Source organism: Pinus tabuliformis, chromosome 2_2 (assembly GCF_031772625.1).
Source record: "Pinus tabuliformis cultivar Carrire ecotype Pingquan chromosome 2_2, CPIR1, whole genome shotgun sequence".
In the NCBI taxonomy this organism is placed as follows: Eukaryota; Viridiplantae; Streptophyta; class Pinopsida; order Pinales; family Pinaceae; genus Pinus; species Pinus tabuliformis.
The window spans coordinates 349,847,297-349,871,420 of record NC_142300.1 but is presented as its reverse complement, the minus strand read 5'-3'; positions in this window follow the sequence as shown (position 1 = coordinate 349,871,420).

Below are 24,124 nucleotides of genomic sequence, written 5' to 3'. Positions count from 1 at the left end.
AAATGTCCCGACATTAGGATGCTCTGATAATGATATACGACAATATGACAAGAATAGGATGTTTTAAAGTATCCAAAATAGAATTTTCCAACTTAATTTTTCCTTTTCTTTAAAAACTCCATTCAATAATTTGATTAACCATCAGATTATTCGATCAAAGGAAGATGTTATCACGAATTTCTCATGAGGAGAGTTGTGATATTATAATGATCCAACATGAATTTCCCGATAATGTATTTAAAAGTCTAAACAAAATTTTAATGAAATATATAAGGAAAATTAATGAATTCTCAAATTCTGACAAAACAACTAATACTTCCCTAAGCATGTTGCAAATTAAAAATAGTTACTTTCTTGTTTCAAGTCTCCAAAATCAAAGCAATGAAGACTTGCAAAAATAAACAAAACATAAATAGGCAATAAATCATAAAAAAGAAAATCAAACAATAGATGAAGATGAACCTTTAAAATGCATACCTGGAAGAAAATTGACTATAAATTTTACCTCATGAATCTTCAATTTCTCGCATGTTCAATATCATCTACTTATTTGATCTTAAAATTACTAGGTAATGAGTTCTCATTAAATTTCATCCACCTCCAATTTACATTAGAATACAAGAGTGGTGAAAACGAGCTCCTTTTCAGAAATACTTACGAATCCAAAATTGTTAAGCTACAGCAAATTCTTAGAATTTCTTCATGTATGATCATCGTGATGACTTTTTTGCAAAATAAGACAATCAAGTGCTTTTCAAAAATGTGTATGATCTAGGAGTTTCTAAAATATTCTAAGTTACTTTTCCGAAAATGCAACGAAATGCGCATAAGAAGCCAGATTCATTACTTGCTTTATTGAAATCTGAAATAATGAAATAGGTGTTAAAAAAAAGAAATCTAATCTAAATTAATCTATTCCTACTTCTAACTTAATTAAGGAAACATGACTAGGTATAGTCATACTTCCATTGTAACCACTCTTTCATTTTAATTCTTGCATATATGTATAGATCAATCATTAGTAAAAAAAATACAAATAAAATAAAAATAAAGAAAATAAATCTGAAAGAGGAATGTACAGTTATTGTTAATATATTATTTACAATTTCCTTCTCTTGAAATGTGCTTTCCAGTTGAATTTCAATTGGATCATAGAATTTTAGATGGATTTCCACTATTGATTGGGAGATGTTCAAAATAGAAGATGACAGGCCAGATCGTGAGAATGAGCTTTTAGATACAATGGTCTCCATAAATTTGCTAGTGTTATGTACAGCTGTTAAAATATTAACAATCTTCCGTGAAGGAAAACTTTCCAAATATTTTTCAAAGGGGTCTCTGAAAAATGAAATAAAATTTGCTAGATACAGTTGAAGATTATAATTGAACTAGATTGTTGGTCATATTTTGAAAATGCATTCTCTTGTTTACACTTCCTTTCAGAAGGTAGAAGTAATCAATAAGAAATGAACATTAGTTGAAATTGGAAGAGAAATAGCTCTTGATGTTCACCATTAGAATCTGAAACTTCATTTTCCCATTCAGACAACACATCAATTGAATGTTCAATACTGAACTACTCAATATGCCAACACAAATGATCAAAAAATCAAAAATTAAAAACAGAAAACAAATCTGAATTTAAACAAAATAAGTGAAGGAAAAATAATAAAATCAAATCATAGTTTACACTAGTGTTACAATTATTGTAATGACACAATTGGGATTGATTTAAAACAATTTCCTTTTCACAAGACTTGCTCAGAATAATAGAATACAAATTATTTCTAATACCAACTTGTGAATTAGAAAGAGAATCATGACTATGAATAGGAATGAGATCTTGATCGTCATATAAATCATAGATTGGAATGGTTTCTTGAATGCTAAAATCATGAGTATGATTAATTGTCTAAAAATGAGAACTATTTGAAACAATTTCTAAATTAGTGTTTTTCATTTTCACATGTGATTTGACTTTGATTATGAGGATTCAATTGAGACAGAGACAAATCAATATATTCATTATCAAAGTAACTATTATAAATGACTTCACGACATTCATTAGAATTCCCTTCGATCTCATCCAATGTATCAAAACAAGAAGGAATATAAAGCACATGTTCATTAATGTCAGAAGAATGATCAATAATTAATTCTCTATCTTGATAAAAATTAATTGGAAATTAATTAAGATCAACCTCTTTGTTTTCTGAAATATTATTAATGTTAAGAGGGGATAAATTGCAATCAGCAAAAATATCAAGATAAAGGGAAAAATGAGAATCGTAAGCAATGGAGTTAAAAATGTCTCTATTTGAGAACTTTTGTGCATTCTTCTCATTGTAAATTTCATATTTGAGATCATTCATTTGTGTACTTGTGCTTTCTTGAAGAATGTTGCTTTGTTGTCCTGAATTTGACATTTTCTCATCATAAAAGAGTTCAGAAATTTGTACAGCAGATTGCGCATTATTGGGAATTTTAATCGATGCCTGTATTTGTTGATTTATGCTCAGATATTCTAAATATGATGCGCACTGATTTTCAAATTGCAAAGAGGTATCTTCTTCAAGATTATTGCTAATATTTTCTTGCATTTGAATAGTAAAATTTTCCAAGCTTTGTGATTGAGATTCACTAACATGTGAAGGTGCATCCCGATTACTATTAATATTGTAGGAAGTGTGAACTAAATGAAGCAATTAATTGTACATAATAGAGTCCACTTCATCATCATTTGTTTGCATCTTCATATTGGAATCCTCAATTGAGTTAATGCAATTGGAAGGAGTTTGAGAAAAGCTTGAAATAATTTCACATGGATTATGAATGGGAAGAAGAGAGAAAATATGTTCATAGCAATCTAATAATTCCTCTTCCATAGGTTTTTTTCAATTTTAAATTTCAAACAATTTAAATGAAACCTGATGGTAAAACAAATCAAAGATTCATTTTTGAATCTTTGTAAATCTTCAAAATCATCACATACCTGTTCGTAGTTATAATGGCCAAATTTACAAAGGAACATTGCAGCGAATTGATCCTTTCTATGAATTGAGGCAACTAGAAGCGATTGACACCAACTTCTGGCCTTTGCCAAAAATGTAAGAGTAAAAATCCTGCATAAAATACCTTAATCAATTCCTTGAAAAATAGAATTTGAAATTTTTTGAATGAACTCTAAAGCATAATTAAATGCAGAAGTATTCCACTTACCATTAAACTTTACTTGAGATAATAGTCTTACCACTTCAGGTGGAGTATTGGAAGATGCACGTCCATGGATACAACTCCAATTTGGAAGTTTAAGAGGAGCCATCGTGATAAAATAAATGTTAGAATACAAAGACTCCAATAGACAACAAGTTTACGACCCTCCTAGTGCCAAAAATGTTGAAGCCTCGAAATTCGCTACAACAACATTAGGGGATGACCACTCAGTCTAAACCTTAAAGCAACTCCTTTTCCATTTGGAATGGTGGTTCCAACTAGTTCAAATAGGTCCAGTTATGTTCTCTCAATCTCCAAAATGGCTTATGATATGACTTTCATCCACCAATGGAGAAGAGACATCAGAACAACCCTCTTGCTGATTAGGTAAGAAAGTGATCCTTAAGTTGATCTGGGGCTCAGCGAAGCCACAACTAAAGTTTGCCTCTTTTGGAAGATGACTTATAAGAATGTAAAAAATTAAATTGAAATGCAAGCTTATTCTATAATGCAAACAAAAGGAACTAAATCATAATCTTATCTCAATTAAGCAGATACAGATCTAACCCAACTGAGAGAAGATATTTAAACGATTGAGATTTAAATATGTCTGGCTTATAATGAATATGAAGCTAACAAAGTAGTTCAATTAACTAACATTATGTATACCAAAACATATTCTATTTAGAGACCTCTTAATTGAAATAATAAACCAACAACATTTAGGAAGAAGTTCACAAAATGATATTGATTGTTTAATCAATAATTCGAATAATTAAACAATAATAGGAGGGAGTAGTTCACACCATATCAATATTTGTTAAACCAGTATTAAAAGATAAATTTCTGAGTAAATAGTTATTCAAAAATCAAAATTCAACTGATAAGTGCAGAGATAAATAATAACATATGATTGAGACAAATTACTCATATCGACAATAGTGCACAAATATGAATAAAATGACACATTCTTGCCATCATAAAATGAAAATAGTATTTAAAACAATAGTATTAGAAATACCAATTTATTGAATCCACTTCTCTAGCTCTCATCTCCAATAGTCCTTTACATTGTTTCAATTCCTGTTGTTACAACAAGAGCTGAAGAAGTGCAAACTCTATCCATTATACATAATTCAGAATGCAAAAGAAAAATCCTCAATAATCCCCAGATATGAGATTTTCTCTCTTCCCACCTACAAATCTAAATTCCTATTACAAAAGTGCTTTTAGAATTCCAGAATTGCAGAGGAGAGAATCCCTTATTACATTCTACAATCTGCGATTTATAATAGTTTCAAAATAATTGTTAACAAGAAAGTTTGTTGAATAAGAAATCTATTTAATCAATTTTTATTGGCTCAAAATTCCATTCTTTTATTGTTGGAGCCTTCTCATTGATTGAGATTATTTTCTCTTCATCTCTTAAACTGTTTTCTTGCAAAACAAATCAAAACAAAATTAAAATAGAAAAATAAAATCAAAATGTTAAATATGGATTTAAAAGAAATCCAATGAAATTGAATTAAATAAATAATTGAAAAGGAAATATAAGCTTTCTATTAATTCATGTGATGAGTTAATTAGGAAAGGATATTATTGGCGAATGAGTCTGCACTCTGAAGAAGTTCTAGGCAAATAAGAATGCAAAAAATAAAACTCATAAAGTTGATTTTGTTAAAAATTCAGAGCCCGATCTTCTGTTGGATTTTAGACTCAATAAATGATCAAATCTGGAAATTAAGCTACTTCAAAAAATTTCTCCATAATTTTATCTTTCCAATGAGTCGTCAGGGGCCTCATTTGGCCAAGCAAAACTCCACCTATGAGCTTCTAAATTTAATGAGACAAAACTACCAGAATTATGAACTTTTTGTAGCGTCGGCTAAAAATCAGAATTTTTTAATTAAAATATAATCCTAAATTAGATTATAATTATTAATCTAATTAATCCTAATTAATTTTAATTATGATATTAATCTAAATTATTTACAGATTTAATTAAAAATAAGATTAAATAACTAATTAGAATATTATTATATTATATTTATATTATAGTTTAAATTATATTAAGATTAAGATTATAATATAATTATATTATAATATTAATATAATATTTTAATAATTTTTAAACAAAGTATTAGAATCCACCATGTAATGTTTTGGGGCCAAATGGATTAATGGAGTTACGTAAAGGGTGAGAGGAATATGGAGTTAATGGAACGATAAGGTAATGAAGGTGAGTGGAGGGTGAGGTGGAGTGATAAAGAGGTGAGTGGAGTGTGAGGTGGGGTGACGTGAGGGTGAGTGAGGTACAAGAGGCATAAGGAGCACAAAACAAAACTTTTATAATAAAACATTTTAACCCTTCTCATTATTTCAAAATCGCGTATCTTAGTTTTTAATATAAGCGCATAAAAAACAATTGTTGTTTGCAATATGTGATTTGCGATGTACCGTAATCACAATATCACATCACAAATTTTGATCGCAATATTTTTTTTAAATCACAATTTTTTAGATCGCATTTTTTAGATCGAGATTTTGGAAAGAAGGAAGTGATATGAAGTGGGGTCCACGTGAATTGACAATCCTACAAATTGGACTACAACCACTTTGCAATTTTGAGAATCTGGTTTTGGCAACTTGTTTTAAAATAATAAATTGGAGTAAACTACCAAGAGTCTGAAACACATTTTCATCTGTTGTATGATTTAGTTGGGTCATTTTGTAGGACCGTTAGTGAAAAAATGAAAGAATATTAGTAAAACTAAATAAGCGTTAATATTTACAATGAATGACCATTGAACTTAATTAGCTATAAAAATCTAAATATTACACATTTATTTATATCTTTAGTCCATGCGAGAAAAAGATGAAACTTCAAAGGAGTTCCATTTACAAATCGATTGATCAAATGAGTCGAAACAAGTATCGATAGAAAGCTTGTGAAAAGTTGGATTCAATGAAACAATTAAAACAGAAATCTAAACAAAACTAAAAAATGAAAAAAATGTAAGACAATTAACTTAAATGAAAATCATAAAATATGCTTAGCCAAAAATTAATGGAAATGGTCCCCATTGCTTCAAGGAATGGGGGGTGTTGGGTTTTCCCTATAATAGGAACCTAGTAGGAAATAAACTGCATGACAACAATAACATGGAAGCTGAGTTAATTCACTTTTATGGGTATCTATTAATTGATTTGAAACCCAGATGGGAGGCCAAAATCAAATGAATTATGAAACACATCCCTAATATTATCACCAAAGAACAAAATGATGTCGCACTAAGAAGTGAATCTAAGGAATAAGTGGAAGTAGTGGTCCAAGGCATGTCCAAAAACAAAGCATTGGGACCAAACATATTTAACATATATTTGTTCTAAGAATGTTGGTCAATGGTTAGTTAGGATATCTAGAAGGAAATAGAACAATCTAGACTTTCTCTCTCCAAACTTCGAGCTTTCGATGCCATTTTGTCACCTCATCCCCCAAAATAAAAAAGGTTAAGTATCTTAGCAAATTATGACTCATAACATTGTGCAATTAGGTCTAAAAAGTTATTACAAAATTCATATCCAATTGGCTAAAGTTGATTCTCCCTCAAATTATATCTCCCAAACAAAATGGTTATGCGGAAGGGCATCAAATCCTTAATGGTGTCATTGTGGCACATGATGCCATCCATTCTTTCAAAACCTCCAAAAAACCTAGTATGTTGCTCAAAATTTACATCTCCAAGGCCTTTGATAAGATAAATTGGTCTTACCTCTTCTAAACTCTTTCTACATTTGGTTTTTAGCTAGAATGGATAGCCTAGATCCATGCCCTACTCTCCTTATATTTATTATCTATTTTCCTTAATGTTCCCCCTCTAAGCAATTTTATCCCTCATGTGGTATCTATCAATGTGATCATGTTTCCCCCTTCCTCTTCATTCTTTTTGTTGAGATATTAGGTCATCCTCTTGAAGCTACAATTTATTAGTATAAGGTGAAAGGAATCTACCTCTTTGGAGAGAATATTCCCATTTCTCATTAGTGGATTATGGATGAAACAATTTGTAGATGAGTTCTTACTTCTTAGGAAGATAAGTCCTTTCATACCATTGTAGATGACTTCTCCAAATCTTTAGGTATAGATATCAATAGATCAAAATATCAAATTTTATTTTTTTAATACCCCACCTATTGTGTAGACACACATTGCCATGATACTAGGATTTCAAATAAGAAAACTCTTATCTAAATACATAGGTTCTGATCTAGTTGAAATTTCTTTGAAAATTAAGTTATTGATAGAACTTCTGGGAAATTTAGCCAAAAATTGGCCAATTGGACTTTTTGTTCTCTTAACATCATGGGATGGCTAATCTTGAAATAGGTCCTCTAGGCTCTCCCATTTCATCTTCTCTTTGTAATAATGTCCTTCTGTTCCATTCTTAAATCACTTTGTAGCATTCAATGTTCTTTCCATGAAGCGGGGGCGGGGGCGGGGGCGGAGGGGGGCATCTATTCAAGATAATAAATGATCTCTTATTGCTTGGGATAAATTATGCAAACCAAAAATGAGAGGTGTTTTAATCCTAGGGAATCTAGCTATTTTAAATACAATTATGGGATACAAAATTTCGTGGCATTGGATTTATTGATGGATAAATATTTGGAATAATATATGGAATATGTTGGGAACAGGTCCCCTAGGGTCACTTTTGGGGTTAAAAGCCCAAGTTTTAGGGGTTAAAGGCCCAAGTTTTGTATAAAGACTGTAAAGTCTCCGCATTTTGTGCACGCGGAGCGTGAAGATGTATATAGTCAAAAAGGGTTTCTACCCTTAGTTTAGATAGTTTGTATCGGCTTGATGAGATTCACCCTTGGTCCATGGACCATGGGAATGTATAAAAATGGGGTCTAAGATAATTAAGTTCTAAGAATTTTTTTGGGTAATTGATCGATGTAATGGGTCAGTGAGAGATAAGAGCGAAAAGTATTAGCATAGGAAGGAGGCTCTGCAGTTGAGTGCGCAGAGGCCTAGGGTAGAAGTCTACAACTGAGTGCGTGAACCCCTGCAGTTGTATGCGCAGGGAAGTTAGATTCTGTATTGGAGATCTGAACCATCAATAAAGAGAATTATTCGGGAAATATCTATGTATGAGCTATTTTACTCCTATTATGAACGTGTATGATTATGTTATGTTGAATACTGAGTTTATGATTTAAGGCTGTATTGATGCGCAAATCTATGTGTTTTACTTTGTCATATGAACACAAGCAATAATATCTGTTTATGCGAAGATAATCATAATGTATGTTGAAGTTAACCAATATTTAAGCTAATCTGGGTAGACACAAAAGTAAGAGTAATTACATGGGCGCCTAAGTATCTAAATAGCCTATTTAGGGTCCACAAAGGACGATCGCAGACCTTCATGAAGGTTTCAAAGCCAAATAAGAGAAGCACATTGATAAGCCCTAAAAATCTTATCGGGCTGTGTGAAGGAAGGGTTATGGTATAAAACGACATCACAACTATCTTAGGGTGTAGAAACTTGGTTCCAGAATCCCCCCATACTGCTTTGGGTGAGACTTCAGTCCGCGCTTCGTGAATTGATGCCGAAAGGGCCAGTAGTGTAGAGATTTTCTTGGCTAATTAACGTTGAATCTAGGTCAGGGCCCATCAAGCGAATAGATGGTTCCATTGCCGGACCCTTTCTTTGTACTTTGGATTGAGGCGGTAAGGTCTTTTCTTAACTAGCTTCATGTATGGTTTTAGAGTGATCTTCATGACACCCAAGTCCCTTATTATCCCTTTCAAATATGAAAACTTTGTGGGGAACAGATCCTGATATTCGTGGAGAAATTCGACGACCTTATCTACTTCTGCGTCATCCCAGTAGTCCCCCAATCTTTTCAAACTTCAGCTCTGCCTCCATGCTAATGTTCACCTGTCTAGTTTTGAGTGGCTCGGTGATGTCTTGATTCTCTAGTTGCGGTCCTTCAACTTCACAATCACCTTTAGTCTTTGGAATATTAATCTTCCTTGGGTATTCATTTTCTTCTTCCACTGTCACATTGTAGCACTCCAACTCGTGGCTCAGCTGGTTAGTCCAATCAGGTTGAGTCAAATCTAGAGGATCATGGGTTTATCCTGAAGATTGCTGCCTTGAACTCTTGAAATGCGTCATCAATACATTCAAACCCATCCTCAAAGTTGAACGTCATCAAAAATCCTTGGCGCAAAACATCCCATTCTTCAGTGCCATGGTGGAGTTCTGTCTCCAAGTACCAATTCATTGGTATAATGTACAAGGTATGACAAAACAAATGGACTGAAGTGTATGAAGTAGAGCCTCAGCCATAGTGGGTCCATCTATTTTGTCATACCTTGGATGTTATACCGATGAATTGGTACTTGGAGACAGAACTCTGCCATGGCACTGAAGAATGGGATGTTTTGCGCCAAGGATTTTTGATGATGTTCAACTTTGAGGATGGGTTTGAATGTATTGATGAAGCATTGCAAGAGGTCAAGGCAACAATCTTCAGGATACCATAGGATCCTCTAGATTTGATTCAACCTGATTGGACTACCCAGCTGAGCCACGCGCTGGAGTGCTACAATGTGACAGCGGAAGAAGAAGATGAAGACCCGAGGAAGATTAATATTCCAGAGACTGAAGGTCACCGCGAATTTGAAGGACCGTAACTAGAGGATCCAGACATCACCGAGCTACTCAAAACTAGACAGGTGAACATTGGCATGGAGGTAGAGCCGAAGTTTGCAAAGATTGGGGACTGCTAGGACAACGCGACAGTAGATAAGGTTGCTAAATTGATCCACGAATATCAAGATCTGTTCCCCACGAAGTTTTCAGATCTGAAAGGGATAATAGGGGACTTAGGTGTCATGAAGATCACTCTAAAACAAGATGCAAAGCCAATTAAGAAAATACTTTACCACCTCAATCCAAAGTATAAAGAAAGGGTCCGCTTGGAATTAGATAAAATGCTTGTAGTAAGCATCATTGAACCAGTAGAAGAGTCTGATTGGGTAAGCCCAATAATATTTCAGGACAAGAAACAAAAGGATGAGATATAGATATGTGTAGATCTTAAGAAGTTTAATGATGCTTGTGTGCATGATCCTTTCCCAAATCCATTCACCGATGAGGTGCTGGATAATGTTAGCGGCCAAGAAGCATATTCATTTACTAATCGGTTCTCAGGGTACCATCAGATCAAGATCGCGCTGAGGATAGAAGTAAGACGACCTTTGAGACTAAATGGGGATTCTTCCAGTATACTGTGATTCCTTTTGGGTTGAAGAACACGATAGTGATTTTGTCACCCGTAGTCATCGCAATGTTCAAAGATTTCATTCACAAATTTCTGGAGGTATACTTTGGCGATTGGACAGTGTTTGGACTAGTGAAGCACAAAGTAGCAAGTCTGTGCTTGATGCTAGATACATGCCGACGGTACCAGATCACACTCAATATGAAGAAATGTTTATTCTATGTCCCTTTTGGGATCTTGCTGGGTCACGTGGTATTCATACAAGGGTTGATGGTAGACCCTGTGAAGATCGCAATTATAATCAATTTGGAGGCACCAAGAAGTGTGAAACAGTTGCATGCAACATTGGGGCATACAGGGTACTATAGAAAGTTCATCAAAAGCTATGCCCAAATCACCGTGCCGATGGAGAAATTATTAAAGAAGGATGCGACATTCTGCTAGAATGAGGAATGTCAGAAGAGCTTGGATGTGCTCAAAGAGAAAATGGTCACTACACCGATCCTAGTCTTCCTGGATTGGAAGAAGGAATTTCATGTGCATGTGGATGAGTCATGTATTGCACTCGGAATAGTATTGAAATAGGCCGCTGAGGTAGAATTAGATCATCCTATAGCGTTCACAAGTAGGAAGCCATCTAAAGCTGAGAAGAATTATTCAACGACAGAGCGCGAAGGTATAGCTATGGTATATGCGCTCCAGAAGTTTAGGGACTACTTGCTAGGAGGACACTTTAAGATGTATACTTGGTGAAAAAGCCTGTGTTTGGGGGGGAAATATGCAGATGGTTGTTGCTATTTCAAGAATATGATTTTGAAGTTATTGTGAAACCAGGACGATTGAATACTAGATCGGATCATCTGTTGCGCATTGAAACAGGAGAGGAGCCTACTAATTTGGAGGAAGGACTACCTGACGTGCAACTCTTTACGGTGCGCATCACGAATAGTCACTTTGAAGATATTATACACTTCCTAATGATGGGAACAACTCCAGAAGGATATACTAGCCAACAAAAGAAGGAATTGGTGGTGCACGCGACAAACTTTTATGTCATTGCAGGGAACTTGTATAAAATGGGATCATATGAAATACTGTGATGTTATGTGTTAGAATTTGAATGAAATAGCATCCTTGCTAAGGCTCATGGAGGAGCCACGGGAGGACATTATACAGGAAAAGAAACAGTGGAGAAGATTCTACGTGCTGGGTTGTGGTGTCTGACACTACATAAGGATTTAAAGGTGTATTGTAGGGCATTCGATGCATGCCAAAGGATTGGTAGACCATCACGGAAGGATGAGCTGCTGCTGAATCTGCATATATTGTTACAGCCCTTCGAGAAGTGGGCAATTAACTTTGTGGGACTGATTCAGCCTCTAGGAAAGAAGACGGGTGCATAGTACATCATCACCGCGACTAAGTATTTAACCAGATGGGCAAAGGCGCAGCTTGTGAAGGATTTTACAAGCACAATAGCAGCAAAATTCATATTTGAGTACATGCTGACAAGGTTTGGCTATCTAAAAATTCCGATGAGTGATCGTGGTACGCATTTTCATCATGAAACGATTAGTGCGTTGATGGAGGAATTTCAGGTTTACCATTAGAAAAGTACGCCATATCACCCGCAAGCTAATGGGAGGGTAGAAGTGTTTAATAAGATACTAGAGAGTGTGCTAATGAAGGTTTTCAATACAAAAATAAATGACTGGGATGTGTGTGTATCGGCGGTGCTAAGGGCTTACAAAACAACTTGTAAGAAGCTGACTAGACAAACACCTTTTAGGCTAGTTTATGGCGTTGAAGCTATGATGCCAATGGAATACATTGTACCTAGTCTGTGTGTAGCTACATTCACAGGAATGTCAGATCACGGAGCCATAAAAGAAAGGCTCGCGCAGCTGACAGAACTGGAAGAAGATAGGTTTTTGGCTGGATTCCATCAGCAAGTTCAAAAGGAGTGCGAAAAGGCATGGCACGATCGACACATCAAACTACACCTTCAAGGTAAATGATTTAATGTTATTATATGACAATAAGTTTGATAAATTTCCAGGAAAATTTTGGATGCATTGGCTGGGGCCCTATGTCATCAAGGAGATTACTAATGGTGGAGCAGTTCAGTTGGTGAAGTTGAATGGAGAGCCATTCCCAGGGAAGGTGAATGGTAGCCGATTGAAGCCATACACCAGGGATCCAGCCAGATGAATATATGGAGGAAGCAAAGTCTTAGCACTCCAGGCAGCTGAAAGGAGGCACAGGACTATAAACTAAAATGCCCGAGTTGTAGAGCTGCACAGTTGGGGTACTGCGCATAATGGAGGATTGTCACAGTGTCAGTAGAAGTACGAGGGAGCTGCATTGTTGAAGGAGAGACTGCACAGGGTAGCCGGAAAGTGACCGTTATGGTCACTGTTCATGACTTGATAGTGGGAAAATGGTTAAATGGAGCAGGGGGATGGAAATTAAGTTGGAATTTAAGAGCAAGGTTTTTGAAAATCTGCCACCACTCTAGCATTTATGAATAGATTTTGGGGGGAACTGTCGGATTCAAATTCGAAATTGCCTATAACTTACAGATCATTGACTAATGAAAAACACTTAGCATTTTGAGAATTAAGGTGTTGAGCTATGATGCGTGCATGAACCTTGACTATTTTGAGGCTTTGGTAGTGAGTTCAGTGTTTGAGAAATTGCTGAATGAAACTTAGGAGCTTTTAACTGGAATTATGTTGGCACCCATGGAGATTGCAAATGCTGGAGAAGCGATGGAAACTGAGGGAGCTGCCCCAAAGGTAACAAGTGTAAAGGTACCTGCAGAAGTACCCAAATCACTAAGGTTGCCCAAGCAGAGGCCTATGCCACCCAAAGAGGGGCCCAAGACGAAGAAGGATAAGCAGAAAGAAACACAGCCGGTGCGTGAGTCGCTAAGGAAACATCAGAAGAAAGAAAAGCCCACTGCACAGGAGAAGGGCAAGGTAGTAGACTTCGAACCAGATGAGGACATAGAAGACGTCGATGTGGGCATGGAAGATGTTGACATGGGGGCAGAAGACATTGACATTGAGGGGGAAGACCCTATCTCCAAGCTACCACCATATGTCCCTCCATGCCGAGGCAAGGTGAAGGTACCAAAGGACATCGATGAGAAAAAAATCACACTTTTCACCTCGTTGCTACCAGAAAAAATCACATTCGAAGGACCATGCTTAGCGTGCATCCCCCTTTTGAAGCTGGAGGATTGGGATTTGGCAGATACATAGAGCTTTCCCCACTTGGTGACAGATACATTCATGCAAGCTTCTTCTATAAAGACTCTAGTGACACCGCGCTAGAGCCAAGACAGTGGATAAAAGGGGTGGATAAGGCAGGATTGTTGAACATGCTATGGGTGCCACATTACAACCACAGGCCCATAACTTTAATAGTGATCAAGAAGCTATTATGCTTGGTGCACGATGGATGCCTGTGGTTAGGAGAACCGATACCAATCATTGACATGCTGATCCACATGATCACTTTGCTCCCGCATTTAGGCTTGAATCCAGTCATGGCATTTGGTAGAAAGACGAGTGAGCACGACCTCGTCAAACGAATGAAGGATAAGTTCAAGCTTGTCGAGAAGCCGCACAGCTACTCCATCTCCAGCATAACCGACCCCGTGGTTAATGTAGCCACCCAGATCTTGGCAGGGAAAATCATGAGGAAGTGTCACGCAGATGATGTGTCAACACGAGTGGTATCTGAGGGCGTACAATTTAACTAGGCACGCTACCTCTGCAGCGAGTTCCTCATGAACTGCAGAGAAGCGCAAGATCAAAGAAAAACTTTCCACTATGCATGGTTTCTACTGTCGATTGTACTGGTTGCGTGGGACTTACCGAAGGACAGTCAGCTTCCTCCGGTTGCACCAGAGCTGCCAGAAGTAGTGAAGTTCGCTTCACTCTAGGCCGGGAAGGACCCCCAAAGGGTCAAGGACAACAAGATATTCTGGATTCTCATGGAATCAAGCATCTGCGCCGTAATCAACTATAAGCTGTGACTCTCACTGACTATCTTTGAGCAGTTGTATGAATATGTGGAATTCAAGGTGAACTTCCACTGCGTTTCCATCATAGCACGGAAGGACCCCACACAAAAATGGTATGATCGTCCATACCTGGAGACGAATGATGGAATCGTCATGGTTCTGGAGAGTTGGCCACAGAGTGGCGCATGGCCTCAGACTTATCAGTTGGGTCTAGTAAGTCTCCCACAAAACAGAAGAAGGAAGAGGCTAGATTAAAAATGGAGCAGTTGGCCAAAAGACGGAGGAATGAAGCCGAGGACAAAGCCCATGCAGAGTGCACAACCAAATAGTAGGCAGAAGAGGAACATGAAGAGTGTGACTTTGATAGGAGCCAGAATTCGCCTTCTCCACAGACAGACGAAGAGGAGCAGCGCTCAGAGCAGGGAGGAGTAGACCTTGAGACTACTCCATTCCAGGTTAAGCGCACAAGGGAGTAGGAGAAAGTAGGGCCGCAGAAGAAGTCCAAGGCCAAAAAATCATCCCTAGGCACAATCACCTTGATAGAGGGTGATTTGAATGATATCGGTGATACAGTGCGGGATTTGTCCGCGGAACTGTTGTAGCAGTTCTAACAGCAGCAGAAACAGGCCTTGGTGGCCATTCAAACGGGTTTGCACAAGCTGCAGATTCAGGCTACTCAGGTGCAGACCACTATAGGGCAGGCCAGTGTAGCATCAAGTAGTTTTGTTCCTGGAACCTCAGATGCAACATAGATGGTCCGTTCAATGGATCCCTGGGCTATCGCATTTCCAGATGGCACATTGACCATAGAAACAGAGGCTGACAAGTATAATGTCAACACCTTCAAGAGAGTCGGGTTAAAATTGGCCACGCTTCCAAGTAAAGGCCTTCACACCCTGCTAGATGGTGTGATCATGGAAATACAGGCTCAGGAACAGTGCACCTTGAGCATTATCAATGAGCAGAAGGTGAACAATGCACAGATGTTCGTCAAAAAATCATCTGTAATTGATCATCTTAAGAAGATCACAGAGAAGAATGAGCGCACAACAGTTTTGGTGGCTGAGGCATGCTGGACTATTCTAGAGGTAAACATCCCAGAAGACGCGCCACTTGACGCGAGAATCTGGAAGCTCGCTATAGGTGTGCGCGAGGCACGCACATAGTTGGCTAAGGTTTAGTTTGAAATGAACCTTAAGATTATCAAACTTGAGTTGAGGGCCCAGCCTTCGACTCCACCAGAAGTCAAAGAGCAGCACTAGTCCACTATCAAAGATGTCATTTTCGCTATCGATACCGTAGTAAAGGATTGTACTGCACTCTTCAAACAGGTGCTTGAAGTAGTTACGAGTCTACAGGAAGATCCTAACCTGCAAAGGCTAGAAACTGAGGCACGAGAGCTACAGAAAAGGTATGACGAGGTCAAAGTGATGGCACGCACCGTCGCCATCATGCAGAGGTTGGTGATGCTGTAGGAAGCGAAGGCAGTAAAGGAAAAGGTGGATGCAGCTCAGCGCAAGGAGATAGTACTGAAGACCAAATTAGGGTCTTGGCTAGAGGAAGCCTATGTACTCACTACCTCCATTGAAGAGAAATTGGCCAATCTGCAAGTGACACAATAGAAAATATAGGCAGATAGCACAGAACCAGTGACGGAGTAGCTGGTTGAGCAGGATAAGCAGGCAACGATGCAGTGTATTGCCGAGGTTGCAGTCGTATAGGTGTAGCTAGGATGTCTTCGTGACAAGATCTCTACACCGACCAAGTGACTCGGGGTGAGTCACCAGATTTGTATTGGGGGCCTATTAGGAACAGTTCCCCTAGGGTCACTTTTGGGGTTAAAAGCCCAAGTTTTGGGGGCTAAAGGCCCAAGTTTTGTATAAAGAGTGTAAAGTATCCGAATTTTGTGGGCGCGAAGATGTATATAGTCAAAAAAGGTTTTCACCCTTAGTTTAGATAGCTTGTTTCGGCTTGATGAGATTGACACTTGGTTCGCGGATGATGGGAATGTATAAAAGGGGAGTCTTAGAAGAGTCTAAGGCAGTTTAGTTCTAAGAATTTTTTTGGGTAATTGATCGATGTAATGGGTCTATGAGAGCTAAGAGTGAAGAGTCTTAGCATAGGAAGGAGTCTCTACAACTGAGTGCACAAAGGCCTAGGGTAGAAGTCCATAGCTAAGTGCACAAACCCCTACAATTGTGTGCACAGGGAAGTTAGAGCCTATACTAGAGATCTGAACCATCAATAAAGAGAATTATTCAGGAAATATCCGTGTATGAGCTATTTTACTTCTGTTATGAATGTATGTGATTATGTTATGTTGAATACTAAGTTTATGATTTAAGGTTGTATTGATGCATGAATCTATGTGTTTTACTTTTTCATATGAACGCAAGAAATAATATCTGTTTACACTAATATAATCATAATGTATGTTGAAGTTAACCAATACTTAAGCTAATATGGGTAGGCACAGAAGTAAGAGTAATTACAAGGGTGTGTAAGCATCTGAATAGCCTATTTAGGGTCCACAAAGGATGATCGCAGACCTTCGTGAAGGTTTCAAAGCCAAATAAGAGAAGTACATTGATAAGCCCTAAAAAGCTTATCGTTCTACGTGAATGAAGGGTTAGGGTATAAAACGACATCAAAACTATCTCAGGGTGCAGAAACTTGGTTCCAGCATCCCCCCACATTGCTTCGGGTGAGACTTTAGTCCACGCTCCGTGGATTGATGCCGAAAGGGCCAACAGTGTAGGGATTTGCTTGGCTAATTAATGTTGAACCTAGGTCAGGGCCCATCAAGCCAGCCAAATCACATATGAAGTAGAAACACACCTCTCTAGAAACTCATTTGAATACCCTTCAATTAGGTTTTTTTTTAGTGTGGAATGTTTCTAGATGTGGCATGCATATTATCCAACAACATTGTTTATGGGAGATAAAAGATGGTAATTCAACATAATTTTGGGAGGATTCATGGAAACAATTATGAAATCTAAACCAGATGTTCGTTGAGGTTTCTCCTCAATAAGGTCCATGTTTCACCTTTTTAAACCTCCTAGAAATAAATTTATGGTGAATATACATAACTAATGTGTTTGAAACTAATTTCAAGTGAATTCAAGAACCCTAAATTCTTTAGTGAAAATCTCTAAAAGTATATTAAACTAGGATATAGAATTTGAGTGAGATGTTTCCCAAGATTTCTCATCAATATGTTTTGAATTACATTGTCTTAAGCCTTGCAAAGAAACATTTATAGTGATAATACTAAACTAACCTATTTGAAACTGATTTCAAGAGCATTCAAGACACCTAAATTCATAGAATTTATCTTTGAAAACATAGTGAACCAATATCTAAAATTTGAACCATATATTACACTAGAATTTCCCCCAATATGGTCAAAGTTTGGCAATCTAAAACCTCCTCAAAAAGATGTTATGGTGAAAATGGTAAGATAACCTATTTGAAGTAATAAAACACCACGATCATGACCTATGATACCAAATGTTATGAATTTTGAAACATAAAAATAATAAGAAACCAATAGTTACAATCATGTTTGAGGTAGATCCCTCAATTTACAATTAATACAATATACAAGACAATATTTGATGCTCTTAACACTAGGTCTCCCTAGTATATATATAGGAGACAAATGACACGATTATAAGAAAATGGCACCATGAAAGGTTTTAACCTACATAGTAATGCATAAATGTAATCACTCAATATATAGGGATTGATAAGGGGTTTTACAGTTAACATGGGGATTATATAGGGATTAACATAAAAATTCCAAGGATAATCAAGTGGTTCACTTTGTGATTTTAGAAGAGTACGAAGAAATTAAGCCTAACCATCCTTATATAACCCAACATATATCTCTCTCATATCTAGCAAGTCCATGATCAATTAAGCCTAATTTTTGAAGGAAGTTCCTTTCCCCTTTCTAGAAGAGATGAGAAATTTATCATGGGGGTGGGGGAAAAGATTCAAAGGAATTATCCATGTTTGAGGTTGTTATAAAAATCCTTAAAGCCTCCCCTTATAAAGGGTTACAAGCTTCATTACAAATCCAAAATTAAGGAAGGCATTAATTATATGGGTATATTATGCATGAAAAAATCCCTAATTACTATGGTTGGGAGGAAATCTAACCCATAAAAATCCTAATAGGATGTGGCTTTAGATATAAAGAGAGGAAAGTAGGAAACCACTCCTATTTCCCTTGGAATATGGAAATACCTAAATAATGTTTCACCATGATTTTCCTTTCCTTTAATGAGAGATGGTAGAGGGCACCCAAAAATTACCCTCCTTTAAACGACTTATTAGAGCCCATGATCTAGGAATCATATTAATTCAAAAAACTTAGCTTGTAGGATCTAGAGCTCATTCTTGTTTTAAATGTTGGCTAATGGATTAGCCTTTCTATATTTTGTATTTAAAAGGGCTCTTACAGGGTTTAATAATATCCCAGATTCATTACTTTAAAGCACTTTTTACATCAACTTTAAATTTGACTATTTCTATAGATCTATAAGTGAAGGATTTAGGCATTCAATAAAAAGTTATAACTTTATGGTTGGTGTTTAAAAATAAGGTGATTTTGGGAGATGTATATTGACTTTGGATTCATTGAGAATTATAAAATTCTCTTTAATGTTGAGTTATACTTCACTCATTTACTCGGAGAAGTGGGGTGCTCTCATCAAAGATAGGACACGTTGGGGGATTTATTCAATCGTTTTTCTAGTAATCATAATTTGGGGGATGTGGAGCTGGTTAAGATTGTTCTAATATGGATTATTTTTTGATGAAATAAGGAAGCTATTTGAAATAGGGTCAAGTAGTTTTCATATTTTAGTTTATGATAAGGAATTCCTTCTTCCCTAAATCCTGGGTAGATGTATGGGGTCTTTCCAACCATATTCATCTTCTTTTCAATTTGGATAAGTAAGATGTGAATCCAAAGGCTCCCCTCAAGTTCAACAATGATTGTTTCTTTGAAGAAGATTACAAAAAGATGATTGAAGAGACTTGGGATCCTTTTAGCATAGATATTTTGTCATCATTTATGCAAGTTCACTAACAATATTTCTAGAGTAAAAAATAAATCTAGAATTTGGAGTGTTGATTTTAAGGTGATATCTCAAGCCCTCTTGAAAGAAATAGTGTTGAATTAAAATAAATTTTGAGGAAAATTCATCTAGATTTTTCTCTACTGAAAAAATTAAATTAATATATCTTGAAGCATTTAGGCAAGATTTAATGAAAAAGAAAGAAATAGCATGGCACCTTAAAAACCATGTTATATGGATTCTAAATGGGAATAGTGAAACAAAATTTAGCCACTAATGTGAAAATCATCGATAAAACTTGAAAAATGTGGGGGAGATTTAGAATCAAGAGGGAGAGGTGGTGATATCTATCAAATGTAAAGATAAAACAGGGGTGCATAACTTCATCTCCCTTTTCAAAGATACTTTGAGTTATCTAGTTAGGGAGATCCTTCATATTATTAGCTTGATTCACTTCATCTCCCTTTTCAAAGATACTTTGAGTTATCTAGTTAGGGAGATCCTTCATATTATTAGCTTGATTCCTTGGGTTATCAATGAACAAATGGGCGCTAGTTTGGAAGCATGGGTCTCAAGGGTAGAATTAAGGAATGCTATTTTCTCATTAAGAAAATGTAAGATCCTAGGATATGTTGTCTTAATATGGAGTTTTATATGGGATTTTATGATATCATTAAAAAAAACCTCTTAAAAGTGGTTTAATAATTTTAGTCATCTCATAATATACTTGGTGGCATAAATTGCACCTTTTTAGCTCTCATTCTAAAAAATAAAAATGTTTCCTTATTTGAAATTTTTTGACCAATCTCATCCTATAATGTACTTTATAAAATGGTGTATAAGGTGATTTATAAAAGACTTAAGATAATTTGAAGTGAAACAGTTCTAGAAGAATAATTTGGCTTTCTCCAAGGTAACAAAATTCATGATTCTATAACAATAGCATAGGAAGCTCTTGATTCAATTAAGCAATTTAAACTTTTGGTAGTGATCATCAAATTAGACCTATATAAGGATTTTTATAGGGTGAATTGGTCTTACTGGCACCTAATCATTTTATAGAGAGTTACAAATCTCAACACAATCAATTGGATCATGGTGTATTTGAAATTAGTATCCTTTGTTGTGCTAATAAATGGCTCCTTGTCTAATTTCTTCTATACCTATCAAGGCCTAAGTTATGGGTGTCCTTGGTTAACATTTGTTTTTCATTTAGAAACACGCTTTGGAAGCCCGGAATAAGTTGTGGGTTGAGTTACTAGTCCTCGAAGCCTTGGTTGGAACAAACACTCTGGAGCCCTGGAAGGCTTGGGTAGAGACCAATCAGATGATGGTTTTGGGATGCCCGACCATGGGGTGGAATCACTATTTGATAGGTTGAGGTGGATGGCCTTTGGAAGCCCTGGATGGTTTTGGATTGATGTGTTCTATGAGATCCCACATTCATTCTCGAAATATGGCACGAGGGTGAATGGCTAAAGAGATATTTGGCTCAACCATTCTATGGTCATGAGGAACGTGGTAGTCCTATCCCGGGTTTGGATTTTGCACCATCAATATGAGGTTATTTCTCCTTCTATTTCTATGAGTATTATACTGGTTTATATGTGGATCATATGGCTCTAATTTCCTTGGTATTTCTGTTGCTATCATGTTGGTTACGTATATGTTTTATGACAATAGCTATGTATGGATCTCATCATGTTTTTAATTGTAAATGAATAAATAATGTATCTATGACATAATGGATGAAATGGAAGCTAATGTGTTGAGGCACCAATGATTCTTAGCGATTCTCAGATGAGTATGAGACCCCTATGCTTAGATATGTTATTTACACCTATAGATTACATATTTGTGATATGTTAGACAAAATTCCTGTCATGACTAGAGGGGGTTCAGTCAAGGGCTTGTTCAAGTATTTGAAATTGCATCATTGCATCATTGTTATCTTTCCGTTCTGAAGGTGTCATTCAATTCTGGGTAGTGACCTGGGCTCTGGGCCTAAAAAGTGGCTCAAATCCAGGGACAGTGGCACGACACTAAACAAAATAGTCCCTAGATGGTGGCATTCCTTGTCATGAGAGTGTCCAGAGCCTCCTAGATGCTGTGAGGCCCATATCATGGGAGTGTCCAGAGGTCAAGAGGTCTAAAACCTCAGTGGGACCCAAGGGTTGGTTACCAAAAGTGTTGCGATGGTTCTCAGGGGTCCTGTAGCTGATGTGGAAGGTTTGTATGACATGCTTCCATAAATTCCATTTTCTTAAGCTCACCTAGGAGGTTGAATCCAATTGTATTAGCCTCTCATCACATGTTTACCCCAGTTGTCTGGTTACTTGGGTAGATGTGGGAGGAGGGTGTTACAGACTGGTATCAAAGCATGGTTCACCCCTCAGACTGGATGTTCGTTGTGTTGGTCATGCATTCATGTTGGTTTCATAGGTGTTTCTTATGCTTGTAGTCCATGTTCTTGTTTCATTTTCGTGGTGTTGATCATGGTTGTAGTGATGTCACCATGTGAAGTTTGATGGTTTTGTTGTGGGATGTGTCGTCATGAGTGTATGGTTGTATACGCATTTGTTATGCATGTCGATGTTTATATGTTTTTATGCATGCATTTTGATACTGAAAGTTGTTGTGCATAAGTTCATTGTATGAAATTAGGTCATCATGATGCTATTGGTATGTTAAGATGCTAATATGTTGGTTCAGATAGAGCAGGATATGCCGATCATTAAACTGAAGTTGCAACAATAGACTTCGGGTAAGAGTAGATCCTATTACATTTATCATATGTTTGGCATGTTAGTTAATGGATTGTTATATGAATTAGGGTTATACAGATTAAGTTTATGTACTTGTCTATTGATGTTATGTTTACATACATGATAGATGCTAGTTAATTAGTATAGTCATATGCACATGTGTTGAATAGTCATGAATGATAGTAACCTGTGGTTGTATGCATTGGTATTGTTGCTTTATGTTAGTTAGTTGGATGATTAGGTTATATGTTGTTGAATTAATATGTTGTGATATTATGTCATACTAATCTAGATTAACTATGCATACGTGATTATTATGTATGAGTGATAACTGTTTATGAGTTTATGATGCAAACATGTTAGCTAGTGGCTATTATGGATATCATGAGCTTATTTATGTTTGATTTGATATGTTGTGAAGCTATATCGTGCTAACTAGATTGATTATGCATTCAATATAGCCTTCCTTGAGATACATTAAGGTATAAGCTTGCTTATGCCATCTACTTTGTGCTTGAATGTTTGATTATGTCGTATATTTGGTGTTTGAGATTTAGTGTCTATTATGTCATCTATCTATTGTTGAATGTTTGATTAATCACATTTAGGGGTATGTGTTCAAATGATCTTCCTTTAAGATGATTGTACTAACACATGTGTTGAGACAGTTGATATGTACTTGAGTGTAGTAGGTGATAGTTGTAGCATTATGTCTAATGACTATGAGTTGATTATGGATTATGACATGATTGTTAGTCTTGGTAGAGGTTGATTTCAAATTGATAGATATGATTGTATTGATATTTGTAATGTGTGGTTGAAATGTGTGAGCAGTTGCAGGAAACATGCTTGGTATTAGCATGACAAGGTAACAATTGATGTGTTTACATAACGAACAGTTGGGTGATGTGACAATATATAGTAAGACTCGACTACAACAAGGAAAAAGGTAAAAGAAAGGAATTGGGAAAGAATTCCTTTAGCTATGTTTGGAAAACCTAATTCCAAACAAATGAGTTCTTTTCATACTAGAAGTCTTCTTAACCTTGATTTCGTCTGACGTTATGTGGGTAGGTGCTATATTCAGGAACATGTATTTGAGAGGTATATTAGCTAGTCTCTATTTACAGGTGGATTTGTCAAGGTAATTGGAGTCCCTTAAGAGATGGCTTGGATGTGTTTAGTTGTATTAACGTGGTTGGAACAGTAAGGTAAGGTAACTAGTGTATTGTTATGTTTATTTATGCACTGATAGTCATGTTTTGATGATAGTATGATGCAAGGGATTGCATGGAAAAGAGAATACCATGAAATCTTGAAGTGACTCAGGTTGAGCTTTCCTTTGGAGGCTTTTGGAACCATGGGGATTGAGTCATGGTGTTCGTTGCTAGTCTTTTGCTTTTGGTTTTTTGTGATTTTTTGAGCTTTTTTTGTGGTTTTATTATGTCTGGTGTGTTAGGGCCTAAATCTACCTCAGGCTAAGAAAGGTAGGATCTAGGGTAACATCAAACCATGCTTAACCTAGTAGCTATCCCTACCAGGTCGGGAGAGGGCTCTCTCCTTGTCAATCTAAGAAAAGATGGCCAATGAAAGCTTGAGATGACTGATGTAATGACTGATTTTAGGCTAGGTATGTGTATAGAGGTGTTTGATTGAATTTAAGATGGGTTTTCTGGCTCAAATGTGAAAGGTAGATTTGGGCCCGGGGAATGGACACAGTTTTG